The sequence below is a fragment of the Ixodes scapularis genome, unplaced genomic scaffold (genome assembly GCF_016920785.2).
Source record: "Ixodes scapularis isolate PalLabHiFi unplaced genomic scaffold, ASM1692078v2 PGA_scaffold12__126_contigs__length_90152505, whole genome shotgun sequence".
Taxonomy (NCBI): Eukaryota; Metazoa; Arthropoda; class Arachnida; order Ixodida; family Ixodidae; genus Ixodes; species Ixodes scapularis.
The window spans coordinates 89,236,591-89,246,307 of record NW_024609838.1 but is presented as its reverse complement, the minus strand read 5'-3'; the positions used below and the strand labels follow the sequence as shown (position 1 = coordinate 89,246,307).

The window sequence follows — 9,717 nt, the reverse complement described above, 5'->3', positions numbered from 1 at the left end:
GTGTTGCGCAACCACATTATTCCGTTCGCTGTTGTTTTTGAGTCCCGTCCGCTTAGTAACGTTGCTTCAAATTTCTGCGTATCATTTTCGATGGGAGGCACTCACTTGATCGAATGACGTTTTAGCGAACGCCCACGTTTCATCGAATGACACTTTAGCGAATAGTCGGAAGCCGCGAAGCGGCGTTTTCGGGTGGGCCAGGTGAGTTCATATTTTTGTAATGAGTTGCCGCAGACTGTCGCCGCGAAGCGGCGTAAAGCGCAGCGCGACGGATGGGTTAACGCGCGCCCCCGTTATTCGCTAAAACGACCATTCGCTCAAATGTCGCCGTTCGCTAAAATGTCATTCGCTCTTGTGATATGGACCCCATTTTCGATACAGTGGGTCGTAATTGATGGCACAATTTTTGTACCAATTCTGATACGTTTTCTCGGTAAAGCTTTGAATGGTACACGTTTTAACCGTTTTTTTTATTGATTTTTTCCTTCTAATTTTAGGTTCCTAAGTCACCTAAGTTAGGAACATATTGAACAACATCGTCGCTGGCGAAGATGTCAGCGATTTTAGAGATCTGTCGGAAAGTGACGAAAATTAGTCCCCCCGCCGCGGCTGAGCCTTCTGAGACAAGTGATGATGAAGAAACCATAGAAAATTCCTTCGGATCATCTGTAGCTTCGTCTTCTCGTCCATACAACAAATGGCGAAAGGAATTGCTCCAAAACAGTCATGCTGAATTTTCCAAAGTATTCTTTGAGCCGGATGCCATAGATTCACCATTGTTCCTTTTCCGCCAGTTTCTGATATGCTCACTATGCTAGTGGAGCAAACAAATGTGTACAGTACGCAGAAATACGGCAGCTCCGTGACACAACTCTGCAAGAGCTGGAGCAGTATATTAGAATATACCTGAAATGGGGCTTACAAAATGCCGAACGTCATATGCTACTGCGAGAATGGGACAAGGTATTCTCCTATCGCTGACAAGAGGTCGAGAAATTGTTTCTTGAAGCTGATTCAATGCATGCATGTTGTAAACAACATGGAAACCACCAAAGAAGCGAAGGAGGACAAGTTGTGGAAGATTCGTCCTTGGATTTTATTATTCCAGCACAACCTCTAGAGCATTGAACAATAAGAGTTCAATGCGGTGGATGTGATAATGGTGTTATTTACAGGAAGGAGCTCGCTAAAACAGTACATCCCAAACAAACCGACGCCGTGGGGTTTCACGCTTTGGGGACGGGCAGGCACAACCGGTGTCCTTTACCAGTTCGAGGTATACCAAGGCCACTCCAAAGAAAACAACATTTTTGGACTTGGGGTGATACTGTCCTGAGCATCTGCTCTGAAATACGTTCAAATGAAGACTTCAAGGTTGCAGCTGACAATTATTTTAGCTCTTTGAACCTTGTTGAAGGGCTAACGACAGGAATACAGTACGTTGGAACTCTGAGGCAAAATCAGCTGAGAGACTGCAAACTCCAGGATGAGAAGACTCTGAGAAAAGTTGGCCAAGGCTCACATGATTACAGAGTTGACAATGACAAAGGAATTGTGGTAGTTCGCTGGTTTGACAGGAAAGCTGTCACCCTAGTGTCAAACTTCGTCTCTGTTGAGTCAATTCAGCAAGTCAAACGGTATGACCGGAAGACCAAACTCCACATTGACATCACACGCCCGGCAATTGTTGGTATGTACAACAGTTTTGGGGGGGGGGGGGGGGGGGGGGATCGACCAGCATAATTATCAGGTGTCGCTGTACAAATACACCATTCGATCGAGGCGCTGGTACACGTACCTCATATATCATGCTACCTTCATCTGTGTCGTGAATGCCTGGAATATTCACAGGCGCCAAAGCCATCAGCTGAAGGAGCGGCCACTCAAGCTGAGAACCTTCATTGCCAGTTTATCAGAAAGCCCAATCTCTACTGGAAATGCGCCAAGAGGACGGCCGGCAGTCTGCCTTCGCCTCCGATGAAGAAGAGGAAGTTCACGCCAAGTCATCCCCAAGATGACGTTAGAAAAGACGGGGTTGGGCATCTTCCAACTATGGCGAGCAACCGACTTCGATGCAGGAACTGTATGCCCAGCGTGAACACATTTAGCACGGTTGTGTGCGCGAAATGCATTGTAACTCTGAGTCTGAGCAAGCGACGCAACTGTTTCTTTGAATACCACAAGCCAAGAGACTGCAGCTGGCAAGGACGTAGCAGAAAAGCCCAGTGTAGCATATTTGATATGTTCAATAATTTTTTACAGGTTTGAAATTTCATTGTTCTTTTTGTATGAATGTACTTACCTTAGCCATAAATAAAGGCACACAAGTTTCTACAATTTTAATTTGCATAGAAATATGTTTGGGCTTAAATTTCTCAAGCACTTAAATTTGATTATAATGCAATTAAATGCAAATGTGCAAGTGAGCTGGACAAGAATGACGAATTTAATTGCATTTAATTGCATTATAATCATAACCTTAAAATTGCAAGCTTCACCCTTGTTGGTGTTAGACTGGTGGCGGCTGATAAAACCCGTTTGCTCTACTGATGTCTAACCCCTGGTTAGCTCAATTGGTAGAGCGCTCCACCTGCAATGGAGAGGTCCCGGGTTCGATACCCGGACCAGGCGGATCTTTTCGGTCGCGCACCAGTCACCTAGCTGTGTTTAAAGATTTGTGTTTGTCCTTTGTCCCTCTTGTTCCCCTTCTCCAGGGATTATTTTCGTCACTTAAATTTAGTGCTTGAGAATAGGTAACAATTGTAGCGGGCAAACGCTGGCGGCACACTTTCCCGTGTTGATCGTGTGACCGATGAGTCGCTCTACTCGCTCCACTTTAGAATCCCCTAAACTATACTCGTGTGAAAAAAAAAAGGATTGGGGTACCTGTAAAAGAAACAAAAACAACTAGCATAGCCAAGGTTTCTTTTTTTTTTTTTGTGCTGCTTTTGGGGAACATGTACACCGATATCAAATTATTTTAAATCTTTCAGTTTTCTGTTGACAACAAAAGGTTGGCACTTTTCAAGTATGGGGACACTTGATATCAACAGTGTATTAAGCTCAAAACATTAGGACATTACAACCAAAACTATACTGTGTATATATATATATAAAGTGGCTATAATGAAGACAAAGTGCTCAGGTGGCAATTGTTTGTATTCTTTTATTTTCCAAACCTGATTATACAATTTTATATTGAAAATATTTTCCTCTAAAAAATAAATAACTCATAAACCAACCTTGTAGGTACTTTTGACACATTGTGGAAATGGAAATCTTAAAAGAAGTCTTTTTCCAGCACCGGACTATCGAACTATAATAGTTATAGTAATGATACTTTCAAAAGCCAGAAACAACCCTTTGAATATGAAACAAACCAAAAAACTTACATGGAAACAGGGAACGTTTAACCAAAAAACAATGTTATGTATGCATTACAAACATATTAAGTCATCAAAATATGCAACATCACAGTCACTTCACCATTTTTAAAAAAATACCTGAAAATATGTATAACACAAAAAGGGATATGGTTTACACCAAGCAAGATACTGCGCCATAAAACCAAAGTTTCAACAATAAAAGAAAGTATGAGTGGGTACCCAAAAATAACCGGAATGAATTTCAGGAGGCCGGGCATTCGTAGTACCAGCATCCACCTCTTGCAGCACCCCTCCCAAGTTAGTTTGCCGACCGGCGGCGTCTGCTAAGGATCTAGCGGCATGTTGTGAATTTCCCCAAGCACTTCAAAATCATTCCTTGTTTTTTTCAATGTCTGACTTGAAGGACCTTCCACATCCATAAAATGATTTCCTTTCAAGACTTTTCATACGGGTGAACAGAAAAAAGTCACACGGGGCGAGGTCCTGAGAATGTGGGAGGTTGAGAAGCGGTGTCATGCCAGGACAGTGTCTGCTGAGGCATTGTTGTGATGGAACTATCATTCCCCCTTTCCCTCATATCGGGGCATTTCTGCCTTACTGAGTTTCGCAAGTGTCGCAAAATTCTCCGGTAAAACACCTGGTTAACAGATTCACCAAGAGGAACAAACTCTGAGTGATCAATGCCCAAATATTTTTGTGTTCTTCTTCAGTTGAGGAGGTTAAAGGTCGCCCAGAACGAGGTTGCTCATCGATCAAAAAATCACCAGTCTTAAAGCGAGAAAACCACTTGCAATTTCTTATTAGCATCTTCCTTGTAAGCTCTCTGAAGCATTACAAGAGTTTCTGGCACAGTTTTACCTAAAGCAATAATTCACAGCCCCATGTTGTTCTTTCATATCAGACATTGAAAAAAAAAAAAAAAAAGACTTTGAAGTGCTTGGAAAAAATATTTGCAGCAGACAATGCCAGTCGGCAAACTCGCTCGGAAGAGGTGCTGCAAAGCGCTGCTAGCGGCGGAAGCTGGTACTACAAACAGCCCGCCTTTGAGAAATTCATTCCGGTTACTTTTGCATCCAACCTGGAACGAATCACTGCACCAAAAGCTTTCGATATATGCCATGTTTAAAAAAAAAGATGGCAACCAGTCAAAGAGGCTCAATAGACCTTATGAAAAATTGTTTGGTGATCTGACAACACTGAGAGCGTCGCCATTTTAATGTTGGCAAGCGTCGTCGGTACCAAAGCACGGTGGAGGCATTGGAGAGAGCCGTACGGGCAGTGTACGATGGCGCAGCAGCTGTTTTCCGCCTTCTGACCATGAAATGTGGACAAACAGTTTAAGCAACCTACCGCAACTGTCTGATGAAGCTCTAGGAGGCCTGTGCACGCTGGCAACAACCTCGTCGAAGCAGCGGAGCAAGTCCTTCGCCTTTGCTGTACAAGCTTACACACTGCGGGTTGTCGCCAGCGTGTGTACAGGCCTCCGAAAGTTTCATCAGACAGTTGCGGTAGGTTGTTTAAGCTGTTCGTCCCCGTTCCATGGTCAGAAGGCGGAAAACACAGCTGCCGCGCCATCACACACTGCCCTTCACCGTGCTTCAGTACCGACAACGCTTGCTAACATTGAAACAGTGACGCTCTCAGTGTTGTCAGACTACCAAGCAATTTCGCATAAGCTTAATTGAGATGAGGCAATTTTTTCTGTAACACCAAGCAACATCAGCCACAGTGTGTGCCCAAATAATGGCAGACTTCGATAATTGGTGCTGCAGCTACCATACTCCATTCACCTCTAAGCTGAGACTGTGGTGGAAGCTACGTCCTCGTTAGATTAGTCATACGCCTCTCTTTTGCCACATCATCACGCTCCCGGCCATACCCACGCGCAAAGAGTTGGGTCAGGTGATAAAAGCAGTGATGTGATTGGTCATAGCCATTTTGGAGCAGCTGTTTGAGCAGCCAAAAGTTCATTTTGGAGAAGCAAAAAGAGCTCTTGGAGCACAACCGCACACTTCATTTTCATTTATATCACTGCAAATGTGAGGAGAGATGGCAAATATTAGGAGAACAAACACCAGCTGTTTAGTTGCTTGTGGAAGCACCAGACACGGCAACAAGACAACGACTGTGAAGAACAGCGCAAACGGCTGTGGATGATGATCTTAGGTACGAAATCCCACTGAAAAAATGTTAAAATACAATCATTTTGAGCACCTAGATTTATGTGTCCTTCAAGTTCTAAGGGGGGTTGTAACAAAACTGCAACTTTTAATTCAGACAAAAAAAACAACATAAAAAATAAACCTACAAGAGTCCATGTATACCTTCTTGCACCCCGTCTCGCTCTGGAGGAGTACCTTTCCCCTTAGTATGCAGGTGTGCTGCGGCGAAGCAAGACACGCAACATAGCGACGCCTAATTTGCCATTGTTGCTTCACTGCATTACACCACGCGGTGAGAAGCGCACTCAACAAAGCTAACTAACCCACCAGAACAGACCACGAACACGAGACTTGTGAAACTTCTAAGCACTGTCAGTGCTTGGTGCGAAATCAAATCGAATAGTATGTTATTTGAGACGATTATCGAAAGTCCTGAAAACCCGCACGAGCCTACACTAACGATTCGCCCCGGCAGCGAGGCCTGCAGCTGTTATATTTTCAGTATTACTTAATTGAACTTAAGTTCTGGTGCAATGTTGGTGCAAATTCCTCACATTTTGATCAAATGTAGCAAGTGTAGCAGAATAAGCACTTAGGCACAGTTTGGCACAATTGGCGCAGCAATCACATCACTGGGTGATAAGAGGGAGGCGGCTGATTGGTCCGGCAGGGTGAACATAGTATAGCTGGTGCACACTTTTGAAAAGGGTCTATTCAAGGGTAGCTGACAAGCTGTTGTTGGCTGCAATACAAATAGCAGAAGCGCATACTGCAATGTTCACTCGTCTCCTATGATTTTGATATAGCCTTTGTTCTTCTCATGGGCAACACTGGATCCCACCGCTGCCGGCATGTCGTGGTCGAGACGGGTTAACGACGACAACTGATTCATTGCATACAATACGTGGTCCTGTGGGTTGTCCGGCTGGTGGCATCTATTACATGGTGGGCCTTATCTGCTAACCCTCTTTCGCATCTTTTTGCTGGTGCTTGCCACAAGAGGTGCTTTGCTCGGCGGTGGGCACTGGTGTTTCCCACTACAGTTCTAAATCACTATAAAAAAACGAAACAAAAAAACAGGGTGACAAACCTGTAACAATGTAGCAAACAGATTTGTTTTAGGCTGGCTTCACACGAAAAATCTTTTTCAACATTTTTACATTGCAAGGCGAACAGAATTCTGGAAGTTTCACAATCTAAACCAACAAGCACGCCCCCCAAAGGATTGAGGATCCATTCCACCGCCTGGCCATGGTCTGACGAGCAGCTGAAATCTCGTTACATCTTGAAGTAGCAATAGCTGCAATTCCAGTCTCCTGAGTTCACGAGCAGCAACCGCTGAAATAGCAACATGCTATTTCTGGTATGATCACTATCCAAAAATACAATTAGTTCATGCTGCATAGACCCAAACTTCTGGAGTGATCGCTTGCAACTATGCCTATGTCTTTTGCTGATGCACATAGAACCATAAATTACAAAACTAGAAAAAAATAAAGCAATCAAATTTTGTTGTCAATTAACCTTCTGATCCTGCAGTGATAATGAAATTAAAGTACAAGCATATACAGGTTCATTAAAAAATATGTTTAATATCTATCTTGAGTGAATTGCTATATTTTTATTGTGAATGTCCCATTCTTGCAAGCACATCTAATGCAGTCATTGAAATGTGACAGAGACATCTTGGGACATTTGGGATACGAGTCACCTTACCACGGCCAGTGCTAGCCTGGCTGCAAGCATGCCAGTTGACAGTGTCACCAAATGCTTCACCAGGAAAAATACATTTGTCTCCATTCATTTACGCCGGCGCACCCACACTGCCAAATGTTGCTCTCCTAACGGTGTAGACACCACGCATCTGAGAGAATGCATGAGGATCACACCGTCCACACTGTACAGCAGTCATGCCGCACCAAGGGAGAGGGCTGCCATGGGCACACCGAGATACCGGGTTTGCCGAGACAGCAGAGGCAGCTGTCTCGACTAGTGCTCCAGGTGTCCACAACCATAGACGGGAACAGTCGTCTATTGTTGCCATCAACTGTCTCAATAGGCAGATCTCACTAAGCAATCCACGCATGCGTGATGCCGCTATAACTTTAGTTCACAGAAGGCAGTGCACGAGACAGCTCGTGTTGTCTCGTCACGTGCAAAGCTCCAGCGGGGTTCTCCCACATGCAGATTAAGTTTCTTTGATGCATTGTGGCAGCGGCGGCTTAATGAAACTGGCTGGTGAGATTGGTCTATTCAAAGGCAAAAACCCTGAGGCTGCTGCACATCCAGTCGTTCCAACCATGCAAAGCCTCTTTGTGCCCAGGCCATTGGATTCTCATGGGGTGAGATATTTTCATAGTAAAGTATCTGGTGTCGTCATGTCACACCCTGGTGGTTTTCAACACCCACGGGCTATATAATTCCTCTTCACTTTTAAAGAATTCTGTTACATCAGAAAGATGAGAGGTTGAAAACAGGGATGGAGAAGAACGTCAGAGGAAAGGAGTGGTGAAGCAAAGCGACTGACCGAATCGTCCTAGGCGAGCCAACGCAGGACATGTGTTTGTGCAGGGCGTGGGCTGGGGTGGTGTGTTGCCTAACCTGGGTGGCCTTTGAAGGAAACCTAGAACGGGGTTGGCTCAACTGCCAAGACCCCAGTTTCATCAGACACAGGGACACCTAGCACAGCCAGGCTTGCAGGGGGTCTGAACCAATGCTGGGCTCGGGGCTCATGGTGATTGGTGACACCACTCACCAAACACCCACAAGCGCACAAGTCTCCTGTGGCAACGCAACCCTGTAAAAAGGCATTCAGTACATGAAGTAGATACTGATCAAGCCAAGCGAGAGATACACTTCAGCTGAAAAAAAAATGAAGGCTCAGCTCAGACATATGATAGATGCCCAAGTGCAGTTGTCTGTCAAAACCAATGTATTTTACATGCTTTAAGTGAACTAATAGTTATCATAGATAAACTCAAAGCTACAAAGCAAAATGTACCCAAAATACTGAAAGCTGAGCTAAAGTATGCACAGCTTTCTTAACCGAAATACCTAAGAATGCTTTTATTTCACTTGTCTTTCTAATTAAGTGACATCTCTTTTTCAGCTACAAATGGAATGTGCTCATGTGAAACCTATAACTCCATGCTAAATCTGGGTCATTCCTCCTCTGCAGTGTGCTGGCTTGCTCAAAATAAAATCAGGCGGCCTTATCTTGGTCTCAACAAAAAAAAATTGTCAAGGCTAGTGCTGCCTTAGCAAAGCTTTTTCTTGAGGCTTCCTTAGATAGACCGACTGAGTTACTTTCGAACAAACCAGCCAATAAATAGATTATGGACAAACAGAATCAAGATTACACATTCCACTGAAACGAGTAGCCAAGTGAAATCACCAATTAGCTGAATGCTCAGGCGGTTGTAACCTGCCAACTCAGTAGCCTTCAACAAAAACTCTTTTCATTGCATCAGTTGGCAAAGTAGATGTGAAACACGGGCACAACAAAGACAGGCATTGTATGATGGTTCCCACATGAATCGTAGCTGGCGTCCTATGACACTGTGACATGGCACGTCCCGATGTCGCATTGTGGGGAGCTGGCCGACGCAAGCAGAAATTGCAACCTCATATTTTGGTAATTTCACTGCAGTGTCAGGTGTATGCAGTTTGAATGTTTTTGTGTTCTGCGAAGCTACTGCAAGCACCATGAGTGACAAGGAAGGTGTTGTGATATCACCATCTCAACTACAAACAAACAAAGCATTGCAACAACGACAATGATGCCGAGAAGCGGTGCTAAAATGCTGAAAGGTAGTGCATGCTTTGGTTTTGCTGCATAATTGGTTTTGTTTTAAAGTTCAGAAGGTGAAGAGGAATTGCAACAGTCAGGGTCCTCTGGGTTAACAACCGCTACGAAGTCACATAAGCACTGTGGAAGGTGTTAGCTGTGCCAGGGCTCACGTTTCATAATGACGCACTGTGCCTGTTGTCAGGCGCCCATCACTATATACCTCAAGCAGTGCGAGAAAGATGTGCGTAGGTAAACAGTAACAGCCAGTCAAGCAGCACCAAAACAGGACCTGGAAGGGTACATGGGCTCATCCAGCTTTGACACCAGAGAAGCCTGAGCCAAGCTGGGCTTTGAGTGGAACCTCAGCAGAATCCACGAA

At 44.5% G+C, this 9,717-nt stretch overlaps 1 non-coding gene across 1 annotated transcript; it reads left to right on the top strand.

Annotated features, from left to right (window-relative positions):
- The first annotated feature begins 2,558 nt into the window (after window positions 1-2,558).
- On the top strand, window positions 2,559-2,631 carry Trnaa-ugc. Its single transcript has one exon. It is a non-coding gene; the product is annotated as a tRNA-Ala (tRNA).
- Window positions 2,632-9,717: the final 7,086 nt, after the last annotated feature.